The sequence below is a fragment of the Castor canadensis genome, chromosome 17, assembly GCF_047511655.1.
Source record: "Castor canadensis chromosome 17, mCasCan1.hap1v2, whole genome shotgun sequence".
Taxonomy (NCBI): domain Eukaryota; kingdom Metazoa; phylum Chordata; class Mammalia; order Rodentia; family Castoridae; genus Castor; species Castor canadensis.
The window spans coordinates 51959794-51987693 of NC_133402.1; the positions used below are offsets into that span (position 1 = coordinate 51959794).

At 39.3% G+C, this 27900-nt stretch overlaps 1 long non-coding RNA gene and 1 pseudogene across 1 annotated transcript; both read left to right on the forward strand.

Annotated features, from left to right (window-relative positions):
• LOC109675607 (collagen alpha-4(VI) chain-like) overlaps positions 1-27900 on the forward strand; it is a 152382-nt pseudogene that overhangs the window by 52680 nt on the left and 71802 nt on the right.
• Positions 7027-23812, forward strand: LOC141418471 (uncharacterized). Its single transcript, XR_012443106.1, has 5 exons — positions 7027-7155; positions 13646-13716; positions 14107-16172; positions 16489-16558; positions 23295-23812. It is a non-coding gene; the product is annotated as an uncharacterized lncRNA (long non-coding RNA).

The window sequence follows — 27900 nt, forward strand, 5'->3', positions numbered from 1 at the left end:
GCTTTCTGATAGTGTCTTTGAGATGCTGTAGAAAGGTAAGGGGGTTTTCTTCAAGGCTCTGTTTTTTACAGTCATCTGGGAATAGTTTAGGAGTTTGACTTTAGCCCTTTTTAGTCCTTCTATTATGAGACGGATGAAGTGGCTCAACGCCATTCATCTTCGTCATCATTTTGATTCCAGTGTGAATCTGCCAAGGGGACTGCCTGTACCCCCGTGTGCATGGCACATTCATTCCCTCATTTCCAGGTGCCTTGGGTTTGGGGCCCATTGTAAATGATAATCATTTCCAACTTGAGTGGCCTGAGTCAGAACCCATTATTTTTCTAATGAGACAAGAGTCTGGTCTAATAGAAGCACAATAACCTTCCATGCCAATTCTAAGGTTTGGATCACAGAGACAAAGGCTTGGATGTATTGGACTGGGGCATCAGTATAGCTACCCAGATCTTTAAAAATCTCCCTTAGATCTGATAACTGGAAGGGGACATAGAGTCACCCTCTTCCTACCATTGCCTGTTGAAGGGGAAAACACCCATTAGGAGGTTGTGAATATTGCAGTGGCTTAGAAGGTAGGGCAGAGGGTAGAGCAGTAGGGGTGGCCCTTGTCATTGATAAGGGGCTTTTCTGGTCCTCCTTTCCATGTTTATCCTGTGGCTTACAAAGAATGGCCAGCGTTTGAGTATCTAAATAGCAATTGTGGAGCCATTCTGGGTGGTCTCAGAGATGAAGGAAAAGTTGTATGTAGGGTACCTTGATCCACTTTTTTTCCCTTTTACAGAAAAGGTCCAATTGGAGTATGGTATTTTAATTTAAGGAACCCTGTGAAGGCCACTTCTCCTGGTCTTCTAAGGGATACTGGGGCCAAGCCACAGTACAAAGAAAGATGAGGGTTCTGTTTTTGAGGTTAGGGTCAAGGTCCTTCCAATGTTTCAGTAGAAAGACCAGCAGAGACCACTTGGGTACTGAGGCTGGAAGACTGGAAGGGGCAGGTCCCATCTAGAAAGACAACAACAACGAACTGGGTCAGTTTCCTTTTTGTCAGTGTCCTGACTGGGAATGACCTTACTAATGAAACCAGGCGTCCCAGTCTTGTGACTTTCCCCACATCCATGACCAGGATTGAGGAAAGTGCACTGGCTGGGTTAGGCCCATCCTGCAGCCCATCCCCCCTTCCTGTGTACACGCGCCTGCGTACATTTATTTTTCTCTCATCCCTTTTAGGAATGGCTGCAGGTCGCAGTCCCTGTCTTGTGTGGCTGGTGGCTTTGGATGAAGGCTGGGCTTTTTAAATGGATTTTAAAACTATGGCAGGTGCCGTCATCTCTGTGCAGGAGCAGCCTGTTTGTTTTTCCTCCTCCCCTTGTGGGGGCAGAGTTGGGATGTGAACGTGGCAGCTGCAGTTTTTTGTAAGCACTTTTGCTTCTGCCCGCTGATTGAAAGTTGCCTTGGACTGAGAGGCCTGACAAACTAGTTGTGGGTATAACTTAAGAAAGTCATAAGGTACCATGTTATAAGTTTTTCCTCATGGGAGGTCAGGGTCCCAGTAAGCCCAGGGAGGGAAGGACAGAGACAGAGGAAGGGGTGGGACCAGGGAGGGAGCCGAATGGGTGTATTTTCCAAACTCACTGAAGGAAGCCCACTGCTGTTTAGATCAAAAGGGTGAGGCCACTCATCCTGAACTGCTTGGGAAAGAGGAAGGAGAGACTGAGGGTTGGGGGAAAAGAGAGTTTCCAGGCTCAACGCATGAGGGATTATTAGTCATCACTGCTGTCCAGGTCAATGCTGCCCAAAGGCAGTACTGGGGCACTGGAAGCAAGGGGTGACCTCCATTCTTGGGCCATGGAAACCATGAAGGAAGCATGAGAGATCTGATTTTTTGCCTTGGCCATGGCTGGAGGGTCCGAAACTTAGCCGCCTTTGGAGCCTCAGGTCAGGTCAGGAAGTTACATCTCAGCCTTCGGGTGACACTGGGGAGCGCCCTGGCCAGAACACCTTTATAGCTTGAAGAGAAACTTTCCTTTCCACTGCCTGCTTTTGGACCTCCTACTAAGCAGGTCAGATCTTGAGAGAGAGAGAGAGAGAGAGAGAGAGAGGAGAGAGAGAAAGTTTAAGGAGAGGAAAAAAAAAAAAGCCTCGGTGCACTGAAGTTGGGCTCCTCCCATGTAGCATTGGCAGTGTGGTATAAACCCCTGACTGGCATCTGAGTTCCCTCAGATTGCCTGTCTTACAGCTGTAATGGGCTTGGAGCTTTCCCTCAGATTCCCAAGGGAGAAACCCTCCTTAACCAGAGAGAGAGAGAGAGAGAGGGAGGGAGGGAGGGAGGGTCAGCCTGAGAGGTCCACCATGGCTAGGCCGTGGTGGGTCAGGGGCTCTCCTGGAAAATAGACTCATGATCACATTCCTAGGCAGCCTTTCCCAGTTTGACACAACCTATACCAACCTTAGTTTAGAAGAAATGAAGTCCCTTTGTGCATCACCAAAATGTTACGTGCTGGTGTCAAAGGTCTTTGCCTTCACAGGCCAGAGAACTGGCGCGTGAGGCAGCTGAATGATGAGACAAAGCCAGTGTATATAAAAAGTAGGATTTATTAGAGAGAAAGGAAGGCTACAGCTAGAGAAGTGTACTGGAGCCTGGAAGCCAGTAGCTCGCTGCACAGGTGAAGGCTGGGGCTTTTTAAGGACGCTTTAACTCTGGGTTTGGGTATCAGTTAGGTGGGTTTTTTTTTTTTTCTTAGATGAGGTGGTATGTTTGCTCCTTACTGGGGTGGGGGGGAGCAACCTTGAGAGCATTTTTTTTATCAGTCCTGTGGCAGATTTGTGAGACCCTGTATCTCTTCCTGGCAGATTTGTGGGATCCTGTATCTCCTCCTCAGGGTACAGGAATGCAGGTTTACAACTCCTTCTCAGGTGCAGGGCTCATGGTGCTCTCCATGGGGGATGGGATTTGCACTCATCTGCCTTAGGTCTCCAGACCCAATAGTATGCACCAACCAAATCCAGCCTCTCCCTTTTCCATTCTCCTCTCTCCCTTCCCAACCTCTAATAATCACTATTCTATATTTAGGTTGACTTTTATTTTTTTATTTTTATTATTACTATTTTTTAAATCTTCCACATATGAGAGAACATGTAGTACTTGTCTTTTTGTATCTGGCTTATTTTACTTGCCAAATGTCCTCTAGTTCCATGTATTTTGCTGCAGACAACAGGGTTTCTTTCTTTTTTATGGCTGAATAATGCTCCACATTGTGTATGCCACATTTCCTTTATTCACTCACTGATGGGAACCTAGGTGGATTCCTATCTAAGCTACGTGACTAGTGCTGCCACCAGCAAGGACTTGCAGGAAAATCGTAGGCATGCTGACTTAAGTCCTTTGGATATATTCCCACCTAATTGTTTTTTCCTTTCTTCCTAACTTTAGGGAACAAGAGGATTTTCAGGAGAGAAGGTAGGGAACCTCCTTTACTTTTCTTAAACTGGATAGCAGTTTCTTTGAAAAATACTGAGTCCCATCCCTGTTTTTTTACTTAAGTGAGGTGAAGTTTAAAACTCTTAGATAGAGCAGGGGTGTGGCTTAAGTGGTAGAGTATTTGCCTAGCCAGGGTGAAGCCCTGAGTTCAAACCCCACTACTGCCAAAAGAAGAACGGTCTTAAACAGAGGAACAGTTCAGATCTTATTAGTAGCCAAACGGCCATGCTAATGTGCCACTATTTGTCAGGCATATATTTAAGCTGACTATATAATAACTGAGCTGTCATATTTGTCACACGCTGGTAGAAGAGTTGGTGCTGAATGCAAGGTGTGTGGGGAGGGTCTGGTCAAGGAGGGTGTCAGATGGGACAGGGGTGATAAAGCAGGGTTGGTGACACAATAAGGTAGAGGACTTTATAGTCAGATTCAGAATCAGAGTATTTATTTGTTCCTTCATTCTCTCAAAAAAATGTATTACATGCACTCTGTTGCCCATGTTACAAAATGATGAGCAAGAAAGACAAGGGCTCGTGGGTTTTCTTATTCCAGCCTTCCATGTGTGTGCCACTGATCACCTCTTATGGCCCAAGGCGTGGGTGTTACAAATTTTGGTCCAAGAGTTTGGGATACTTTTCATCTACTAACTGAGCTTCACTTTGGTCAATAAGAAAGTAGCTTGAAACTAGATTTTCTTGTGTGAACGGTAGGAGTAAGTCAATTATTCTGCATGAAAAATATGTTTTATCTTCTGGCAAAATTCTGGTTGTTTTTCTCCAGGAGCTGCTTTATAATGAATGTGTTGACTTGGAATGGGGCTGTAGCTCAGTCGCAGAGCACTTGCCTAACATGTTCAAGGGCCTGGGCTTGATCTCCACCATGCAAAAAAAAAAAAAAGTCAGATGAATATGTGAATATATTAACTTGGTCATGTTGAGCCCATGATTTGCAAGTGAGGGAATATTTGATGAGAGGTCATTATGCAGCCTTTATTTATTTATTTATTTGTATTGTTTTATTATTCATATGTGCATACAAGGCTTGGGTCATTTCTCCCCCCTGCCCCCACACCCTCCCATACCACCCACTCCGTCCCCTTACTCTCCCCCCCACCCCCTCGATACCCAGCAGAAACTATTTTGCCTTTATCTCTAATTTTGTTGAAGAGAGAGTATAAGCAATAATAGGAAGGAACAAGTGTTCCTGGTTGAGATAAGGATAGCTATACAGGGAGTTGACTCACATTAATTTCCTGTGCGTGTGTGTTGCCTTCTAGGTTAATTCTTTTTGATCTAACCTTTTCTCTAGTTCCTGGTCCCCTTTTCCTATTGACCTCAGTTGCCTTTAAGGTATCTGCTTTAGTTCCTCTGCGTTAAGGGCAACAACTGCTAACTAATTTTTTAGGTGTCTTACCTATCCTCACCCCTGAAATGCAAATTAAAACCACACTAAGATTCCACCTCACCCCTGTTAGAATAGCCATCATTAGCAACACCACTAAGAACAGGTGTTGGCGAGGATGCAGGGAAAAAGAAACCCTTTCACACTGCTGGTGGGAATGCAATCTAGTACAACCACTCTGGAATAAAATTTGTACGCTTCTTAGAAATCTTAACATAGATCTTCCATATGATCCAGCAATACCACTCTTTGGGATATACCCAAAAGCATGTGACACAGGTTACTCCAGAGGTCTTGCACACCCTTGTTTATTGCAGCACTCATTCACAACAGCCAAGTTATGGAAACAGCCAAGATGCCCCAATACTGACGAATGGATTAAGAAAATGTGGTACTTATACACATTGGAATTTTATGCAGCCATGAAAAAGAATGAAATCTTATCATTCACAAGTAAATGAATGGAATTGAAGAACATCATTCTGGGTGAGATTAGCTTGGCCCAAACACCAAAGATAGCATGTTCTCCCTCATATGTGGACATTAGATCAAGGGCAAACACAAGATGGGGATTGGACTTTGATCACATGAGAAAGCGAGAACACACAAGGGAGGTATGAAGATAGGTAAGACACCCAAAAAACTAGATAGTATTTGTTGCCCTCAATGCAGAGAAACTAATGCAGATACTTTAAAGCAACTGAGGCCAGTAGGAGAAGGGGACCAGGAACTAGAGAAAAGGTTATTTAGAGAAGAATTAATTTAGAAGGCAACACAGATGCACAGGAAAGCAATGCAAGTCAACTCCCTGTATAGCTATCCTTATCTCAACTAGCAAAAACCTTTCGTCCTTCCTATTACTGCTTATACTCTCTCTTCAACAAAATTTGAGATAAGGGAAAAATAGTTTCTGCCTGGTAGCGAGTGGGTAGGGGGATAAAGGAGGAGGTGGGGGGAAGAGGGGAGAAATGACCCAAACTTTGTATGCACACATAAATAAAAGAAAAAACATAATAAAAAATCCAGGCATGCACTGTGAGTAAGAGATAACTCTAGGGCATAAGGTAATACACAGTTGAAAGTAAATGAATAGAAAATGATGTATCAGGGCATTCCCTCCTTCTCACCTGGGGAAGCTGTTGGCCACTGCACGCCACTGAGTCCTGGCTCCTCCCTTACCCACTCAGGCCCCTGGCCCAGAGCTGCCTAGGGGCTCCCTTCTTGGACTCCAAGATGGTGCTGGACCACACAGAGCAGCATCTCACCCACCTCAAACAAGATGTTCTGTTCCCTAAAATAATGAAGGAAAAGGCCAGAGAAGTGTTTTGAACGAGTTCAAGGATTGTAACTCAACATACACTAACTACAACTGATTAAAGTGCATTCCTCCAAAGGAAATGGAATGAGTGTATCGGGAGATAGCACACTAAATTCACAGCGCCAAGACAGCTGTCACAAATAAAGCCTATTGATATGATACGTGTGGCAAAATGTTGCATGAGAAGATCTATTTCTGCCAGTGTTCTTCACTTCAGTGAATATGTAAATGATCACTTGAGATATTACTCTAAAAGTCCACAAAACCTTTGGGTGTGATGTATTTATATCATTAAAGCAGAACTGAATGAACCTTCAATATATATGGGTATGACCTCCATGTTTACCACTTTCTCTGAAAAATATGACAGCTAATTGGAGTCACTGATGAATAATGAATTCTATGGCTAAATTTCCCCAGTATCCTCATTTGCCTGGTCCTCAGGCTTCCGTCTGGTGGGTGGCCACAGTTGAATTCTTTGGCCATACCACCCAGGCCAGTCAGGAATACATTGTGACCTCCGAGGTGGTGTGCTGTCAGTGAGGCAACAACCTGGGAAACGCATGACAGGAGATAAAGGTTTTGACTTCTTCCTGGCAGAGATGATAGTCTAATTAACAGTAATTGATTTGCAGTTCAAATACTGTTTTGATTGAGAAAGGTAGCTGTATGTATTTTAAAGATACCATGTGATGTTTTCAAACATGCATGTATTGTTCATGGATAGCATTTATTAATGCCACAAACATTTCTGTTCTTTTTTAATTAGAATATTCATGTCAGTTGCAACAACAAGGATGGAACTGGGGGACATTGACATTATGATGCATGAAGCAAGCCATATATAAAATAGATATTACAGGACCTTACTCACAGAAGGAATATCAATGGAGATCTTAAGGAAGAAGAAAGTAAAATAGTAGAAACCAGAAGCAGCTGAGTATAGCTCAAGAGCACATGAGGAGTAAGTTCTTGTGCACAATCTGTGCCACAGTTAACAAAATTGTATGCATGTTTCAATAAACTTAGAAGAGAGGAGTCTGAAAGTGATTACTATATGAATTATGATGTCACTTTTCAAGAGTAGGACAGCAAATCACCTCAATGAGATGATCTTTAGAAGTATTTCCAGGGATAAGATATGAAATAAGAATCAATTCTCATTGTCTTCACTATGTCTGGATGAATAGTTATTGCAGCTTCATGGTTCCACGTGATGCTCTGGCTTGGGGCTTCAAGATTCAGTTACTGAATTTCATAAGTACCCACATCAACTACTGACTAATCTTTTCTTTATTGTTTTATTGTTCATATGTGCATACAAGGCTTGGGTCATTTATCCCCCCTGCCCCCACCCCCTCCCTTACCACCCACTCTGCCCGCTCCCTCTCCCACCTACCCCCTCAATACCCGGCAGAAACTATTTTGCCCTTATCCCTAATTTTGTTGAAGAGAGAGTATAAGCAATAATAGGAAGGAACAAGGGTTTTTGCTGGTTGAGATAAGGATAGCTATACAGGGAGTTGACACACATTAATTTCCTGTACATTTGTGTTACCTTCTAGGTTAATTCTTTTTGATCTAACCTTTTGTCTAGTTCCTGGTCCCCTTCTCCTATTGGCCTCAGTTGCTTTTAAGGTATCTGCTTTAGTTTCTCTGTGTTAAGGGCAACAAATGCTAGCTAAGTTTTTAGGTGTCTTACCTATCCTCACCCCTCCCTTGTGTGCTCTCGCTTTTATCATGTGCTCAAAGTCCAATCCCCTTGTTGTGTTTGCCCTTGATCTAATGTCCACATATGAGGGAGAACATATGATTTTTGGTCTTTTGGTCCAGGCTAACCTCACTCAGAATGATGTTCTCCAATTTCATCCATTTACCAGTGAATGATAATATTTCGTTCTTCTTCATGGCTACATAAAATTCCATTGTGTATAGATACCACATTTTCTTAATCCATTCTTCAGTGGTGGGGCATCTTGGCTGTTTCCATAACTTGGCTATTGTGAATAGTGCTGCAATAAACATGAGTGTGCAGGTGCCTCAGGAGTAACCTGTGTCACAGTCTTTTGAGTATTTCCCTAAGAGTGGTATTGCTGGATCATATGGTAGATCAATGTTTAGCTTTTTAGGTATCCTCCAATTTTTTTTTCCAGAGTGGTTGTACTAGTTTACATTCCCACCAGCAGTGTAAGAGGGTTCCTTTTTCCCCGCATCCTCATCAACACTTGTTGGTGGTGGTGTTGCTAATGATGGCTATTCTAACAGGGGTGAAGTGGAATCTTAGTGTGGTTTTAATTTGCATTTCCTTTATTGCTAGAGATGGGGAGCATTTTTTCATGTATTTTTTGGCCATTTAAATTTCTTCTTTTGAGAAAGTTCTGTTTAGTTCACTTGCCCATTTCTTTATTGATTCTTTAGTTTTGGGAGAATTTAGTTTTTTAAATTCCCTATTTATTCTGGTTATCAGTCCTTTGTCTGATGTGTAGCTGGCAAGTATTTTCTCCAACACTGTGGGTGTTCTCTTCAATTTAGAGACCATTTCTTTTGATGAACAGAAGCCTTTTAGTTTTATGAGGTCCCATTTATCTATGATATCTCTTAGTTGCTGTGCTGCTGGGGTTTCGTTGAGGAAGTTCTTACCTATACCTACTAACTCCAGAGTATTTCCTCCTCTTTCCTGTATCAACTTTAGAGTTTGTGGTCTGATATTAAGATCCTTGATCCATTTTGAGTTAATCTTGGTATAGGGTGATATACATGGATCTAGTTTCAGTATTTTGCAGACTGCTTACCAGTTTTCCCAGCAGTTTTTGTTGAAGAGGCTGCTATTTCTCTATCATATATTTTTAGTGCCTTTGTCAAAGACAAGTTGGTTATAGTTGTGTGGTTTCATACCTGGGTCCTCTATTCTGTTCCACTGGTCTTCATATCTGTTTTTGTGCGAGTACCATGCTGTTTTTATCGTTACTGCTTTATAATACAGTTTGAAGTCACATATTGTGATACCTCCAGCATTGTTCTTTTGACTGAGTATTGCCTTGGCTATTCGTGGCCTCTTGTGTTTCCATATAAATTTAACAGTAGATTTTTCAATCTCTTTAATGAATGTCAGTGGAATGTTGATAGGAATTGCATTAAACATGTAGATTGCTTTTGGGAGTATGGACATTTTTGCTATGTTGATTCTACCAATCCATGAGCATGGGAGATCTCTCCACATTCTATAGTCTTCCTCAATCTCTTTCTTCAGAAGTTTATTGCTTTCCTTGTAGAGGTCGTTCATATCCTTTGTTAGGTTTAGCCCAAGGTATTTGATTTTTTTAGGCTATTGTAAATGGAAGTGTTTTCATATATTTTTTCAGTGTGTTCATTATTACTGTATAGAAATGCTAATGATTTTTCTGTGTTGATTTTATATCCTGCACCTTGCTGTAGCTATTGATGGTGTCTAGAAGCTTCTGAGTAGAGTTTTTGGGTCTTTAAGGTATAGGATCATGTCATCTGCAAATAGGGATATTTTGACAGTTTCTTTACCTATTTGTATTCCTTTTATTCCTTCTTCTTGCCTAATTGCTCTGGCTAGGAATTCCAGTACTATGTTGAATAGTAGTGGAGATAGTGGGCAGACTTGTCTCGTTCCTGATTTTAGAGGGAATGGTTTCAGTTTTTCTCTGTGAAGTATAATGCTGGCTGTAGGTTTGTCATATATAGCTTTTATAATGTTGAGGTACTTTCCTTCTATTCTTAGTTTTCTTAGAGCTTTTATCACGAAATGGTGTTGGATCATATCAAAGACTTTTTCTGCATTTATTGAGATGATCAAGTGGTTTTTGTGTTTGCTTCTGTTAATGGGGTTTATTATGTTTATTGATTTTCGTATGTTGAACCATCCCTGCATTCCTGGGATGAAGCCTACTTGGTCACGTGAATGATCTTTTTGATGTGTTGTTGAATTCGGTTTGCCATTATTTTGTTAAGGAGTTTTGCATCAATGTTCATTAAGGGGATTGGCCTGTAGTTGTCCTTTTTGGAGGTGTCTTTGCTGGTTTTGGGATAAGTGTAATACTGGCTTCATAAAATGTGTTAGGCAGTTTTCCTTCCCTTTCTATTTCGTGGAACAGTTTAAGGAGGATTGTTATCAGTTCTTCTAAAAGGTCTGATAGAATTCAGCAGAGAATCCATAAAGTCCTGGACTTTTCTTTTTCGGGAGACTTCATTGCTGCTTCGATTTCATTTTGTGTTATACATCTATTCAGGTTTTTAATTTCCTCTTGGTTCAGTTTTGGATGATCATATGTATCTAGAATTCTGTCCATTTCTTTAAGATTTTCAAATTTATTTGAATATAGGTTCTCAAATTAGTCTCTGATGATTTCCTGGACTTCCATGGTGTTTGTTGTTATCTCCCGTTTTGCATTCCTGATTCTACTATTTTGGGTTTTTTCTCTCCTAATTTTAGTCAGGTTTGCCCGGGGTCTATTGATCTTGTTTATTTGTTCAAAGAACCAACTTTTTGTTTCATTAATTCTTTGTATGTTTTTTTTGGTTTCTATTTCATTGATTTCCGCTCTTATTTTTATTATTTCTCTCCTTCTATTTGTTTTGGAATTTGCTTGTTCTTGTTTTTCAAGGAGTTTGAGATGTATCACTAGGTCATTGATTTGAGATCTTTCAGTCTTTTTAATATATGCACTCATGGCTATTAACTCTCCTCTCAGGACTGCTTTTGCTGTGTTCCGTAGGTTCTGGTAGGTTGTGTTTTCATTTTCATTGACTTCCAGGAACCTTTCAATTTCCTCTTTTATCTCATCAATGACCCTTTGTTCATTAAGCATTTAGTTATTGAGAATCCAGCTGTTGCATTTTTGTCTTAATTTTGGTTGTCGAGTTCTAGTTTTATTGCACTGTGGTCTGATAGAATGCATGGTATAACATCTATTTTTTTATATTCACTGAGGCTTGATTTGTGCTCTAGGATATGATCTATTTTGGAGAAGTTTCAGTGAGCTGCTGAGAAGAATGTATATTGTGTAGAAGTTGGATGAAATGTTCTGTAGACATCAACTAGGTCCACTTGATCTATGGTATGTTTTTAGATATTGGATTTATTTATTGATTTGTTGTTTGAATGACCTATCTATTGATGATAGTGAGGTGTTAAAGTCGCCCATAACCACTGTGTTGGAGTTAATATATGCTTTTAGGTCTTTCATGGTATGTTTTTTGAAATTGGGTGCATTGACATGGGGTGCATATAGGTTGATAATTGTTATTTCCTTTTGGTCTATTTCCACTTTTGTTAGTATGGAATGTCCTTCTTTATCTTGTTTGATCCATGTAGGTTTGAAGTCTACTCTGTCAGAGATAAGTATTGCTACTCCTGCCTGTTTTTGGGGGCCATTGGCTTCGTAAATTTTCTTCCAGCCTTTCATCCTAAGCCTATGCTTATTTCTGCTGATGAGATTGGGTCTCCTGTAAGCAATAAATTGCTGGATCTTCCTTTTTAATCCAGTTTGTCAAATGGTGCCTTTTGATGGAGGAATTAAGTCCATTAACATTAAGTGTTAGTATTGACAGGTATGTGGTGATTCCTGTCATTTAGTTGTCTTAGTTGTTTGAAATTTTGATTGTGTATACCTAAATCGATGTTATTCTCTACTTTCTTGCTTTTTCTTTTCCTGTAGTTTGGTACTTCCTGACCTTTCATGGTTATGTTGAATTTCACTTTCTGTGTGCAGAATCCCTTGAAGAAACTTTTGTGTTGGTGGCTTTTTGGTCATATATTGTTTTAGTTTCTGATTATCATGGAAGACTTTTATTGCTCCATCTATTTGATTCATAATTTTGCTGGGTAGAGTATCCTAGGGTTGAAGTTATTTTCATTCAACGCCCTGAAGACCTCATCCCAAGCTCTTCTTGCTTTTAATGTTTCTGTTGAGAAGTCTTCTGTGATTTTGATGGGTTTACCTTTGTATGTTATTTGTTTTTTCTCTCTTACATCCTTCAATATTTTTTCTCTAGTCTCTGTACTTGCTGTTTTAATGAAAATATTGGTCAGGTCTGTTTGGTGTTCTGGAGGCTTCCTGCACCTGTATGGGCATAGATTTCTCTAGATTTGGGAAATTTTCTGTTATTATTTTGTTGAATATATTATGCACTCCTTTTGCTTGCACCTCTTCTCCTTCTTCAATGCCCATGATTCTCAGGTTTAGGCTTTTGATGGAGTCAGTAAGTTCCTGCATTTTCTTTTAGCAGGTCTTGAGTTGTTTACTTATGAAAACCTAATATCTGTTATTATTAACTATAGCCTAAATTATCATTAAATTATCCTTTTTGCTACCAGTTATATGGAGTGTGCCTAAAATGATTAATAATCAATGTAAAATAGTTCCCATACTGTAAATATTCCATTAGCCTCATCCACTATTCCCTCTCTCCTATTCTTCGGACCTATGGCAACCTGTGAAATATCACTCACTCCATAGTTTTTCTGTGCAAGAGTTTCAATCATTTAGAGTCACCATGTATGCTGTTTTTCTTTAGTTTGACTAACTTAATGTATCTGTACACATACAAGTTGTGCTTCCTATTTCTCCTTAGCTTGTCAGCTCAGTGTAGTTTTACAGCATTTGTCTTGGAGAATTTGTCCCTTTCCCCCAGGTTATAATTTTGTGTGCAGAAGATTTGTGAAAATATTTGGCTACCTTCAAGTAAATGTCCATTGAATCAGTAATCATAATTCCTATTTAATTGATGGCAATGGATCATCTTGTCCAATACATTTCCTTTATAGGTATCCAGGCTAGAGCCTGGTAATTTTTTTTTCTTTTCAGAGAATTCATTATGTGTTTCTTTCTTCAGATTTTACCACTTTCCAACACATTGGTTCCTGCAATAACTGCTCTTTTTCTCCTTGCTGTTTTTAGTTACATTACACTGCTCCTATTTGACTAGCATCTTATTGAACTTAGGTCTTTATTTTTCTGTTATATTGCATGTAGTGGTATAGATTTATGTTTCAGTACTGCCTTGAATTCATGTCACAGTTCTCACAGGCTTATATAGCACTGCACCATTTCTTTCTAGCTGCAAATGGCATTTTCTCACCTAGATCTGTCACTTTGCTTCATAAAAGAAAAGGTGTCATACTGGATAAAGGGGGCACACACTGAAACTCTTTGAACTCTCCATAACTGATGGTATCTGCAATTGCCCCAACTCCACATGATGCAAAATTGTGGAAATGTTGTTCAGACTTCAGCATAATGTGTAACTTAGGGGACCAACCTCAGAGGAGTGTAGTTCTGCCTCAGCCAGCTGTGTGTGCTTTGTGTGTGTGTGCTTTGTTTGCAACTGTAATCTCCTTGCACTGGAGCCCCCTGTTCACACAATAATTCTTCTTCAGGCTTTTGGCATCAAAACCAACGTGCTGACAACATTGTGTTTCCTTCTAGAGTCACATAAGGTGATTATGGAGGTGGTTCCATGTGTGTGTGATGAGGAAGATGTGGAAAATGTCCTGCAGGTAAGGTTGCCCATCTTCATCTATGATAGAAGTATTGTTTATTTGTCTTCGTTTTTCACTCATCTTTAGAATCTCAACTGTTTCTATGTGCATTATAGATGGTTTCTAAAATTTTCTTTGTGGAGGAATGTCAAACAAATATCTAACTACAACAAATGTCTGTTTCAATCTGGCACTCATGCATAACTGTCTCAATTTCCAAGTACAGGGGAGTAAATGTTTTCCTCACTCACCTTTTCCAGAGTAATAATACCTTGATATGTGCTGTATAATATTAATTTGAAATACATTTGAGAAAAAGTTTATGCCTTTTCCAAATGCATATTATGGTGATTCCCATGAAATATTTCCTTTTTTTTCTTTTTTTCCTTTTTTGAATCTTTTTTTCAGGACTGATATTTTAACTCACAGAATCACATTTAGTAGGCAAATAAATCCAAAATAAATTTGCCTTTTGTTGTTTTCTAAGAGGATCTCTTAACTTTGTCCTGGGTGTCTTCAAATGTCCTCTGACCTCCACGACATTAAGAAGTTAAAAATCACTGGCAGGAGCCAGTGACCTCACATCAAGGCATGTGATCTAATCATAGTGATCTATATGACTTTGCAATCTGGACTGACATGACCTTGTTCTCATATATCTTCCCTTACCTTACAAGAGGGCTCCACAGGCCACAAGAACTGTAAGTATTCCAAAATCTCACATAGCCCTAGCAATTATTTAGTGGCTGAGAAAGATTGGCATTATGGACTGCTTTTGTTAAAAGATATCTCATTTAGGATCTGCTAGAAAAGAGGACTGGGGGGAGGGGGTTGGAAAGGGATAGATGATGGAGAAAAGATTTATAGCCATCATCTGTTCCTGGAAAAACCTATGTCATTTTGATGGTGTACATTTGTGTTCATGAAGATTGGGAAGTGATTTTCAGTGAGTTTACAAATTACAATTCAACTTGTGTATAAAACATATCACATATAGACTGTGCAAGAGAGCTGTAAATATTCAAAAAATTTCCACCACCATGTTACATACCACATAAACCAATTCCTTCAGTCCTTCCATAGCTGAACTACAAGGTTAGATTAATATCCCAGCTCTTTGCAAGAGGAAGATGCAGAGACAAATGCCCAGGCTCTTCATACTGAAGTAAAAGAGAGAAAGATCAAGTCAGGCATGGGGCACAATGTTGATATTTTGAGTACAGATCTGACATCTTCATTCAGCCAAGGGATCTTGGCTTTCAAATCAGGAACTTCCAGCTCATATGCTTATGCCTTAGAATATTAAGCTTACAAGGTTCCCAAGTGCTTCCTGGATTTTGGGGTGTCCAATGTTGTCACAAAAATCAGGATGTCAAAAAGTCCAATAATCAGATGATATTCCTAATTATTGTTGTGAATCTCACATAGTGTACAAAGTTGTGGTCAGTGCACAGATTATACCTCCAAGACCCCACATAAAGCACGGTAGGTGAACATTTGCCTGTGTTGCTGTCCTTTGTCAGACCTCACTCCCAGAGAAATATCAGTGAGTACTTTGTTGCATTTAACATTACCATCAAAGTACAATTTGGTTGTTAGCCTGGGCTCCATCAACCTTGCTGGCCATTTCCAGATTGGGTGTAAGTGAGAGTGTTGGATGTCCCTGTCTCCATGATAAAACTTCACACTAATTTGGGCTAATGTGAGCTGGGCAGTCATTGCCACCATGGATACACAAATACTGTGTAGAAAATGAAGACAAGTAGGAACATAATCACATGATTAGTAGCAGTTATTTGCAAACGTAACAATAAATTATTTCCTAATTTTTATTTATGAATGATCATTTAAATGGTTATTAGCAAATAAATAGAACAGACTATCTTGTGTTCGATTGATCCTGTTCTCATACCAATGGTTGATTTTGCACATGAAATTCCTTAGAAAGACATATGTAGAGCAACCTATGGGGATCTTGGAAAGAAAAGGTCATTTAAAATGATATTAGCAGATAAATAGAACAGAATATCTTGTTTTCTGTTGACTTCCTCAGAAAGACCATATGGAGAGCAAATGATGTGGCTCTTGGAAAGAACAGAAATTGAGTGTTGTTAAGAAGGTAGTGTAAATTCCGCTCTGGTTATGGATGGAAGGAGGAGACATGGACTTGGACATTAATCACACCCTGAAACTTAGTGTTCACCCATTTGCAGATGGACTAATACGTAATGATTATTTCCTTTCATTGAGAAACCATTGAGAAACCAGAAGCTCTCCATCTCATTTCTTTCTTTCTCTTTTCTTTTGCTTTATGGACCTACCCCATGTCTGTGTCACTTATTGCTCCTTAAAATCCACATGCAACATCACTTGCATAGTGATAGTCATTCTTTATATTCCTAGTTCCTGCCAAGATTCTGCCAAATATTCTTCCTCATCACAAGACACATGAAGAGGAAGAATCAAATACCTTGGTAAGCAGACTTGTCTTTCTGCAAAATCAAAGCATTATATTTTGGTTGTTAACTCTTTCAAATGTACTACAATGTGAAAGTGTGACCATGTAGATTTTTTGTGATCTCCACAAATTCCATGGTTTGGGATATTCAATGGAGATGTGCTATCCAACTGAGATATGATTTCAGACTTAAAACTGGCTGCAGTACCTACTTCACTCTCAGCAAAACAGTTTCATCCTTGGAGAAAAACATTGTAACTGCTATAAGATAGACATGTAGGCATGAATCAGGATGGCCACATATTAACAATCATTTCTTGATGCTATTATAGATACAGAAAACTGTAAAAGAAAGTGGAGGAGACTGTGATATCCATCACCAGAGTGTGGCGAATCAGGATGGTGAGTAGGGTGGATATATACTTAATTTGGTGTTGACAGACAGCCTAATTCAGGTACCAAGCTATGGATGAGGATTGTGTGTAATCCTAGAAATTTGTATAACAGTTAAAGAACAATATTCTTGAAGAACAACCATGGTATGGTTGGAGTCTTGTTGGGTAATAGAACCAAATATGAATCCATGTGTTGTAGGGCTGGATGTGCTTGTATCCAACTTGTCTTGGATGTTGGCCAGAGTGAATTAGCATCCCAAACTTGTGGAGAATATGGATGATTTCTTTTTCTTCTAACCTTGTGATCATCCTCTCCAGTCAGTTGTGGAATTGTGAAGATGCAATGTCTCTCATGTCCCTGCTCTTCACTGGCCATGAAACTCACTCAATATGTAGGTGGACTTTAATTCTCCCTCAAAGGATAGGGAAGAATTCCAGGTTCATGGCAGCTGCTGTTGGGATTGGTTTGAATGTTTAATTGAGCGATTCTGTAATGAGGAAGTGTGACATTATATCCTTGATCTTTCCATCAATGTTCCCATTCTGGAGAAAACTATCAGGGGTACAGGTGATGAAGTAAAAGAAAATTGGAGAAAACAAGAGGAGGAAAAGTGACAGGTATTAGGAGGAACAATTAAAGGGAGGAAATGAAATATCAAACTAAGAAATTCATGGAGATAGCGGCTGCCTCTTGGATGAAATGTAACTGATAGGAACCCCACCTCTTGGAATAATGGGTAAACTCTGCTAGGGAAGAGCCATGGATACCCTAGATCCTTTTTTCATTGCAGTAGTGAGGAAACTCATGCAGTGATGTAGGACCAGAGAGATGAGCAGTAATTGAGTTCCAGGTTGGGCTGTATGTTACTAGAAGCAAGACAGATCTAGGTTTTCATGTAGCCATTTCTCTTTTTCAAGGCCCCTCCATCACCTTCACTGCCCTGGTGCATGCAGAAGCCTCCTCCAGTGATGGCAAGGAGTAAGAGAAAGGGACCAACAATATGAATGCAATTTACTCCTTAGTTCTCTCTGGTTTTACTCTCTTTCCCTCCTTCTTTGTATTTCTTTCCTCTTCCTGATTTCACACGTTTTACGAGTTTTTCTGAATTTCCATGTCTCACGTAGATACTTGAGGCCTGACCTTCTTCACTGTCTGCAAACTCTCATTGTAGATTTACTGAGTGTTCCTAAGCTAGCTTTTGCTTACTTTCTCTTTCTTCCATGATGGAGAATGGACTCAAGGCCTCCTTTGTGCATTTGCTCTGCTAATGAAAGCCACATCTATTTGTAATGATGTTTTTTAGTTGCAATGCAATGGGCAGATTTATTGGTTGTACAAAAATAATTATTTCCTAGAAGAAAATGCCCTGGTTAATTGTCTATGTTTATCATATATGTCTCAAATGGGTGGTTTAGGGAAAAGCATTAGAGATTTAAAGCTATGGTTCTACCCTTTGCCATCAGATAACCTGGCCTTCTTAAGGGCTCATGTATGTGGGTTTTGGCATCAGTATCCCATGGTCCTACATCCCACTTTTTTTCTCCTCAGTGATTACTCAGTGGACCTGGTACTGAAGATCTCAGTTAAATCCAGGAGTATTGGCTCATGGGGGATGTTTATAAACATTCTATGCTCAAAGTCGGAAATCTACTAGACAGCAGCCCACAGACTTCAGTGAACTCTTGACCTGTTCTCTGTGGAGGCCAAGGCAAAAGAACACCGTCCAAAGTTATGGGATCTTCTGTAAGATCAGAACCTTTACTGCAACCTCTTCTTCACAGCTCTCTCTGTTTCTATACTGATGTTGTATCTGTGTCTCTGTTGCAAATTCGTCTGGTACAATGGCCAGCTGCAGTCCTGGGCTCAGAGCTGCCTCAATAGTTGTCCCCTCCCCCTTGTAAATAGTTTTCATTTTTAATTTTTATATAGTTTATTTATAAATGTTTATTTTCTTTCCAATATAGTAGATGTGTTTATGTTTTTATATTAAATAATATCCTGTCTCTTTTCTATACCTCTGTCATTTTTATTGAACACTACATCTAAAGTTTTAGCATTTGCCAGACATACTTATGTCAGAGTTTCCCCATGTATTTGATTCATGGAGACCTGTGTTTTCCTGGGGATGTGCTCAAGGGTTTGTGTGGTTTGAAGGTAATGGATACAATTGTAGGACATCATGATAAGTGAATTAAGCCAGGCTCAGACAAAGGAACTCTTACTTTGATATTGATATGCTCACAGCAGCTCCATCTTCAAAGACACTTGCTTATCCATTCTTTTCCAAACCCTTTGTTTTTATTACAATTTATTATTATTATAGTTACCACTATTATCAGTATGTTGACTTTTTTAGGTTTGGGTCATGCTGTGTTTCCCACCTGGCCCTGAAATACTCCTGGGCTCAAGCAAACCTCCAACCTCAAACTCCTGAGAAGTTGTGGTTACAAGAACAACTCATCACCCTAAATTACAGAATCAGTTTTTTTTACACTCTGTGGCCCTTTCCTTTGACTTCTCTGTTATATAGTCTCATAATCATCCATAGCTAAATATTCCATTTTATTTTTATGCTAAGAGATTCCTAGCATAAATTTTGTTTTAGATTTTTATAAATGTATACCATTAATTACATTCTTTACTTTGTGTGGCAATGACCATATGCTCCTTTCCAGAAAATCATCCCAAACAAAACTACACACTGACAACAGCTCTCCACCTCTCCTTTTCCAGTCCCTGATGACATGTTCTAATTTCTGCCTCTGTAATGATCCCTACACCAAGTGAAGTGGAGTGTATAAAGTTTACCAATTTGTTCTAAACCTCTTTTTTTAAATTATTTCTATTTTTATTTTTTTATTATTCATATGTGCATACAATGCTTGGGTCATTTCTCCCCCCGCCCCAACCCCCTCCCTTACTACCCACTCCACCCTCTCCCCTCCCCACACCCTCAATCCCCCACAGAAACTATTTTGCCCTTATCTCTAATTTTGTTGAAGAGAGATTATAAGCAATAATAGGAAGGAACAAGGGTTTTTGCTAGTTGAGATAAGGATAGCTATACTGCGAGTTGACTCACATTAATTTCCTGTGCATGTGTGTTACCTTCTAGGTTAATTCTTTTTGATCTAACCTTTCCTCTAGTTCCCGGTCCCCTTCTCCTATTGGCCTCAGTTGCTTTTAAGGTATCTGCTTTAGTTTCTCTGTGTTAAGGGCAACAAATGCTAGCTAATTTTTTAGGTGTCTTACATATCCTCACACCTCCCTTGTGTGCTCTTGCTTTTATCACATGATCAAAGTCCAATCCCCTTGTTGTGTTTGCCATTGATCTAATGTCTGCATATGAGGGAGAACATATGATTTTTGGGCTTTTGGGCCAGGCTAACCTCACTCAGAATGATGTTCTCCAATTCCATCCATTTACCAGTGAATGATAACATTTCGTTCTTCTTCATGGCTGCATAAAATCCCATTGTGTATAGATACCACATTTTCTTCATCCATTCGTCAGTGCTGGGGCATCTTGGCTGTTTCCATAACTTGGCTATTGTGGATAGTGCTGCAATAAACATGGATGTGCAGGTGCCTCTGGAGTAACCTGTGTCACAGTCTTTTGGGTATATCCCCAAGAGTGGTATTGCTGGATCATATGGTAGATCAACGTTTAGCTTTTCAAGTAGCCTCCAAATTTTTTTCCAGAGTAGTTGTACTAGTTTACATTCCCACCAACAGTGTAAGAGGGTTCCTTTTTCCCTGCATCCTCGCCAACACCTGTTGTTAGTAATGTTGCTAATGATGGCTATTCTAACAGGGGTGAGGTGGAATCTTAGTGTGGTTTTAATTTGCATTTCCTTTATTGCTAGAGATGGTGAGCATTTTTTCATGTGTTTTTGGCCATTGAAATTTCTTCTTTTGAGAAAGTTCTGTTTAGTTCACTTGCCCATTTCTTTATTGGTTCATTAGTTTTGGGAGAATTCAGTTTTTTAAGTTCCCTATACTTTCTGGTTATCAGTCCTTTGTCTGATGTGTAGCTGGCAAATATTTTCTCCCACTCTGTGGGTGTTCTCTTCAGTTTAGAGACCATTTCTTTTGTTGATCAGAAGCTTTTTAGTTTTATGAAGTCCCATTTATCTGTGCTTTTAGTTGCTGTGCTGCTGGGGTTCCATTGAGAAAGTTCTTACCTATACCTAATAATTCCAGAGTATTTCATACTCTTTTCTGTATCAACTTTAGTGTTTGGTGTCTGATATGAAGATCTTTGATCCATTTTGAGTTAATATTGGTATAGGGTGATGATATACATGGATCTAGTTTCAGGTTTTTGCAGACTGCTAACCAGTTTTCCCAGCAGTTTTTGTTGAAGAGGCTGTCTTCACCATCGTATATTTTTAGCACCTTTTTCAAAGACAAGTTGGTTATAGTTGCATGGCTTCATATCTGGGTCCTCTATTCTGTTCCACTGTATTCTTTTTATTCCGTCTTCTTGCCTAATTGCTCTGCCTAAGAATTCCAGTACTATGTTGAATAGAGTGTTACTCTCTACTTTCTTGCTTTTTCTTTTCCTTTAGTTTGGTGCTGCCTGCCCTTTCATGGTTATGTTGGGTTTCACTTTCTGTGTGCAGAATCCCTTGAAGAATCTTTTGTAGTTGTGGCTTTGTGGTCACATATTGTTTTAGTTCTGCTTATTATGGAAGACTTTATTGCTCCATCTATTTTGAATGATAGTTTTGCTGGTAGAGTATCCTAGGGTTGAAGTTATTTTCATTCAGTGCCCGGAAGATCTCACCCCAAGGTCTTCTTGCTTTTAATGTTTCTGTTGAGAAGTCTGCTGTGATTTTGATGGGTTTACTTTTGTATGTTATTTGTTTTTTCTCTCTTACAGCCTTCAATATTCTTTCTTGAGTCTCTGTACTTGTTGTTTCAATGATAATATGCTGTGGGGTAGTTCTATTTTGGTCAGCTCTGTTTGGTGTTCTGGAGGCCTGTTGCATCTGTATGGGCACAGATTTCTCTAGATTTGGGAAATTTTCTGTTATTATTTTGTTGAATATATTACGCATTCCCTTTGCTTGCACCTCTTCTCCTTCTTCAGTGCCCATGATTCTCAGGTTTGGTCTTTTGATGGAGTCAGTGAGTTCTTGCATTTTCTTTTCACAGGTCTTGAGTTGTTTAACTAATAGTTCTTTAGTTTTTCCTTTACTTACCACTTCATCTTCGAGTTCTGAGAGTCTGTCTTCTGCTTGTTCTATTCAGCTGGATTGGCCTTCCATTTTGTTTTGCAATTTCATTTCGTTCTTTTTTCTCAGGTTTTCCATATCCTGAGTCGCTTCCTCTTTAATGCTGTCTGTTTTTATCCTGAGTTCATTTATCTTTTTTATTAATTGTGTCCTTTGTTTCACTTTGGTGTTTATACAGTGCTTCTATGGTTTCTTTTATTTCTTCTTGTTCTTTCTCAAATTCTCTATTTTTGTTGTCTTGGAATTTCTTGAGTGTCTATTGTACAATTTGGTTCACCATATCCAGTATCATCTCTATAAAATTCTCATTGATTATTTGCAGGATTTCTTCTTTCAGATTGTTCTTGTGGTCTTCATTGGGTTCTTGGCATAGTTTATCTTGGTTTTGTTGGAGTCTGGATCTGACTATCTGTTTTCTTCATTTCCCTCTGGTTCCTGTACTAATTTTTTGCTGGGGGGGGTACTGGTTTCCCTGTTTTTTCCATCTTCCCATCATTGCCCTTGATATTGTTACTGTCCCTGTACTGTGTGCAATTAAGTGTTTTCTAGCTTGTAATAATAACAATGGTGATATTTAGAATGGAACATGAGAGGAGAGGGAAAGCAAAGAAGGTAAAGAAAAAAGGAGAAATAAACAAGTAAAAACAAAACAAAACAAACAACAATAAAAAAAGCGTCAAAGGAATAAACAGGGAGAGTTAGTGTTCTAATCAACAGTAAGCTAAAGAGGCATTAGAGAGACAGAGAGAGGATAAAAAAAATCCCAAAGTTCAAGTGCAATAAAGTTTCAGTCTTAATAATTTTGGTGTTAGTCCCTCAGCCTCCAATCCTGGAGATGGTGTCTCAGAAGTAGTTCTGTCATTGTCTCATCAAAGGGGAAAAAAAACAAAAAACACAAAAAAAACCCCACAACAAAGTATCCCAAGTTCAAATGCAATACAGTTTCAGTAAGTCTATCAACATGCAGGTGTAAAAAGAAAAAAGAAAAAAAAAAGGTCTGGAGACAGTTCTGTGAATGTCTATCTGTGGCTGTGGTTCACCTGCTCACTACTGTCAGTCAGCTGTTGCTGGAGGCTTTATTGAGTTCAGATCTCAGGGATGAGCTTAACACTCACCTAGCCCCACAGGCTTTGTTTATTTAGAGATCTCCTGGGCGTGACCACCACTGGTACAAGCTTTCCCCTTTCCAAACACACTGGGGGAGGTGGCACTACACCCCCCTTCTCTGGTCAGTATGTTTATTTACAGTTCATGTGGGAGGTGCCCCATCCCCCCTCTGCAGTGGAGTTTTCCTCACACTGCCACTTTCATAAGCTTTCCTGCTCCAAGGTTGCTGGGCGGAGGCTGCCACTCCTGCCTTCTCTGGCCAACTTGTTTATTTACTGCTCCATGAGGGATTGCCCCTTCCCCCCTCTTTGGCACTCAAGGCACCCTGCTCTCTTTGCTACGTGTCTTTTTTGTTGTTGTTTATTCGTTTTTTTTTCTTTCTCTTGTTTCCCTAGGTGGGAGTCAGCCTGTCCAGGGGGCTATGCTGATCTGGCCCAGGATTGTCTGTGGGAGTACCACGTGCCACTTACCTCACCTGGTGGCCTGCGTCTCTCGAGCTGGTAGGAAATGGCATCTGGTGGCGTGGGAGCCCTCCTGGTTTGTCCGTTTACCATGGAATATGGATGCTATGGGCTGGCTGGGGCTATGGAGGAGTCAGAGTTTTGCCTCTTCTTGGTGGTTTTTCCTATAAGGTGTATCTCCAGCATCTCTTAAGATCTTATTTTAGGAAGCACGCTTTCTACTTCCTCCCTCTAGTTGCCATCTTGGAATCCTCAGGAAACACTTTTTTTAAACATACGTCTTTTGTGTCAAACTATAGTTACAGCATTAACATAGGAAGATTGTTATTCCTTGGTATATTCTATCTCCCTTCTGCTTTCCTGCTTATGCTAAGAAAGTTTTGATATTCAAGGTCAGTTTAAAATTTTATTATCTTAGCTAGCTATAGCTAAAATGTAACATTTTGTAGTTCTTAAACTAATATAACCCATAAAGTTCTATAAAATCCTTTTCCCCAATGACTGTTGTTCATTTATTAACAATAAAAAGACTTTAAATCAACAATATGAGAAATAAAATGTTTGACAAAGAAAAATAGATTCTGTCTTATAAGAAATGCTCTACAATGTACTCACAAAATTCCTCAAATCATAAGCTCAGAATTTACTAGATGAGAGAATATAACAAATGTGTAATTTTATTCATGGTTTTTCCATATAAATTAAGCCTAAGTCTTGTACTCTTTTGATCTGTGCAAAAAGCCTGGAAAATAATTTTTTTAGCTCTCAGTCAGTCAGTGTGGGTTGATGTATAGATTCATATATGTTATATTATTTATTTACACCTCTAGTGCATTTGGCATAGTAACTGGCAAATTACATGATTATTGAAAAATTTAAAAGACAGTGTAAGATGTGACTTGATTTGTAGAATGATAATCTTCCAAAGGTGACTATGTTTTCATTTCTTCTAGAATGATCCCAGTCTAATGGTTTGATGAAGGGAGGTGAGGCCTCTGAGAATATTAACCACAGTGTACTCCCATCCTCCTTCCCACTACAACCTAGAACACCTCTACTGTACTGCTAAACACTTACTCCAACAATTTCTGTTCAATAACTGAATAAGTGAATAAATGAATCTTTAAAGAACTGACGATGAGACAGCCTTGCGGTACATCTGGAATCCCAGCACTAGGAAGAATGGGGTAGGGCATGGTGAGTACAAGGAAAACACTAAGAAGGCTGAGGCAGGAGGACTGCATTTGCAAGCAGACTGGGTTATATAGCAAAAGCCTGACTCAAAAACCAAAGGCAAAACAAACAAAAAGTAACTGCAAGTTGTGGTACTTCATAATGAAGGGGAAAGAGTAGAAAAAATTTACACTAGAAAAAAATATATTTAATCTAATTGGAGGAGAATGCTTGAAATTATACTTATGTCTTTAAAATACATTGCATGGCAACGAGCAGCACATCACCAAAGCACTATGGGTAGTGGAAAGCATGTGGCAGACTCTGATTGGTTAGAGGCAGCGGCATTCTGGTAGCCAATTGGCTATATGGATAGCGTCAAGTTGTTTGTGACATCACATTTGCAGTGTCAGGGTGTAAAGGGTGTGGAGCTGTCCACCAAGACTCAAACCTTGCTTCCTCTTGACTCCTTCTCTACAAAAGCGATTCTTAAGGTGAGAAAGAATGGGCTTGGTAGCAGTAGTAATATCTCTGCTTCTGATGGGGCTAGTGTAAGCTCTACTCCAAAGTCTGTAATTACTCATTCCTGGGACGTCTGAGGCTTCCACTACTTTTCCTATATGGTCCAACATCTCACATCTAGCTTTTTAGCATGAATTCCTTTACCATTCCTTAACAAATATAAGTCCTACTAAAACCTAAAAAACTTTCATACCAGCAAAAAGTAAATAACATATATCCCCTAAGAAATAACAAAAATAAATACAAAATGATACACATATATATTCCTTTGATGTATCCCAATATAAACACAGGCTGACATGATTCCCTAAAAAGGGCTGGGAACTCACACCTGTAATCACAGCTACTCATGAGAAGGCAATCAGGAGGATCACAGGTTGAGGCCCAATCTCTCAAAATGTTAGTGAGATCTCATTTCAACTGGAAAAGAGCTGAGTGGCCCCACATGATGGGAAATCCCAGTTACCAGGTAAGCATTTTCTTTGTTGTCATCCTTGGGACTAGTTGTAAGGACAGGATGTTTTGCAGGTGCCTAGTCAAGAAAGGAAAAGAAAATATGGTACATATGTACAATGGAGTATTCTACAGGCATAAAGTAGAAAGAAATTATATTGTGTGCAGGAAAATAAATGGAACTAGAGACCATGATGTGAAGTGAGGCAAGGCAAGCTCAGAAGGACAAGTATCATTGCTGCATATGGTGATTGTCTGTAATACCAGGTACTCTGGAGGCAGAGATCCTGAAGATTGGGTTCAAGGCCAGCCCAGACAAAACAGTAGTGACTCCCTATTGCAACAAATAAGCATAACATAGTGAACACCTGTAATCCCAGCTCAGCAGGACGATATAGGTAGGTGAAGTGTAGTCCAAGGCCAACATTGGGTAAAACATTGAGGCCTATTCAAAAGATAACTAAAAAAAAAAAAAAAAGATCCAGAGGCAGGGTTCAAGACAGAGTGCAAGCCTTCAAATGTCAGACCCTGGGTTTTACCAATAGTGCCACAAATAATAAAGATATGTATGGCATATTTTCACTCGTTTAGGGAATCTAGACCTAAAAAAATTTATTTGTCATGATTGCAAAAGGTGGACTGTTGGAGGACGAATTGGTATAAGTGGAAGGCGTAAAGGAGAGAGCATTGGGGGGGATAATAAGACAAAAGTAGCATTATTATATATTATAAATATATATTATATAATAGTCGTGTAAATATGTATATATATTCATATATATATAGCATAGTGATGCCCCCAAATACTGTTAAAAAGTTGAGGGGAGCCAAGTTATGGGAAAGAAATACAGACAGGGTCACTAAGTCAAACTTCATTATATGCATCTACATAAATTAAAAGCTCTTTGTACAACTAATCTATGCTAATAAAAATAAATATTCAAACAAAGAAGGGCACTTGAGATGGTGCAGGTCACCTCCCGTTCATCCATGTATTCCGGTACAGTTGAAGGGTACATCAACAATGTTGGTAGTCAAGGTAACAGAGAGGCATCCTGGTAGAAGAAATTGTATCATGAAACACATTTGTGCTTGTTTTCTCACAGGTTCTCAGAGAGATAACAGAGCAGTTCCTAAACGATTATTGATTGAATGTTGTTAAGAATGAGGTAGGCGATAAAGTGGTCATAGAGCAGTGCAGAGCAAGTGGTATTCAATATTTGGGTAGAGGTTCTCCTGTCTTCGTAGTAATATGTCCTGGATTTTTTTGCAGGTCTCCAATGAAAAGAGAACAACCTGTCTTGAAGATGCCATTAGCCTGAAATTAATCCATGTATCCAGGTAGAGCTCAGTATTCCAGGACATCTACTCTGAGGAACGCAACTAGTAAGCATCCTGAAGAACAAGTGTTTTTTGAGGTCATGTTTTATGTGTTTTTTCAGGTTCCCCAGTAGAGAACTCAAAAAACCTGGAAAGATTCTTTATAGAGGCTTGTTAATAACCGGATTGGTGATTAAGTAATCATACTACAGCAGAGTAAAATATGTGTAGGTGGCATGGACAGAAAAGGCAGAATCAGAGACTAGGGCTATAAATTTGAATATTGTACTAAATGATCTTTATGAAATCATACCTGTTTCCTTCCAACACACTCCTCCTCACCAACTTAAAATATGTAGGAAATGTAAAACAATTCTATAATTCCTCCTGTCCTAGATGATTCCACAATCAGTGAATGCCTGGTATATCAGTTCTGTTGATGAAAAATGTCCAAAACAATAAGAAAATAGGCATTTATGTCATAACACACTCGTTTTGTATGTCAGACAAAATTTCTCCATACTTAGATAATATGAAAAAATTACATAACAAAATGATTAAAAGTGACGTGTCTAGAAAGAAATACTTATTTAAAAAATTTTAAGCTGAATTCCCTAACTTCATTTAGCTAATGTAAATAGACTTGGTGGAAGAAGTTCTCCATGTGTCTGACACCTGCACTCCACTTTGCTTTGTGTGCATTTACCTGATTTGTCTTAATAAATCCTTTGGCAGCCTTTTACCTCAAAATTTGTCCTAAAATTATTTTCTTTGATTAATTTAAAAACCACAAAAACCATGAGTAATGAATTGAGTATTTCTACTCCACTGACAATCTCTTCAACCCATCTCCAGTGACAGAAGTTTTGTCCAGCCAGTCAGAATGTCACACTGGTCCTGCATCATCATGGGAGACCACCAGGTAGGAGATGGGGCATTGCCCTGCCTTGAAGTTTGTTTTGCTTTTCCTTTTTTTGTGTGATGCCTTACTTGTCTCTGTTCCTTTTGTGCTGCCTTGTGAAGAATTTAGGATGTACTTTGTAATTTACCCACTCTTAATATCTGTTTCGGG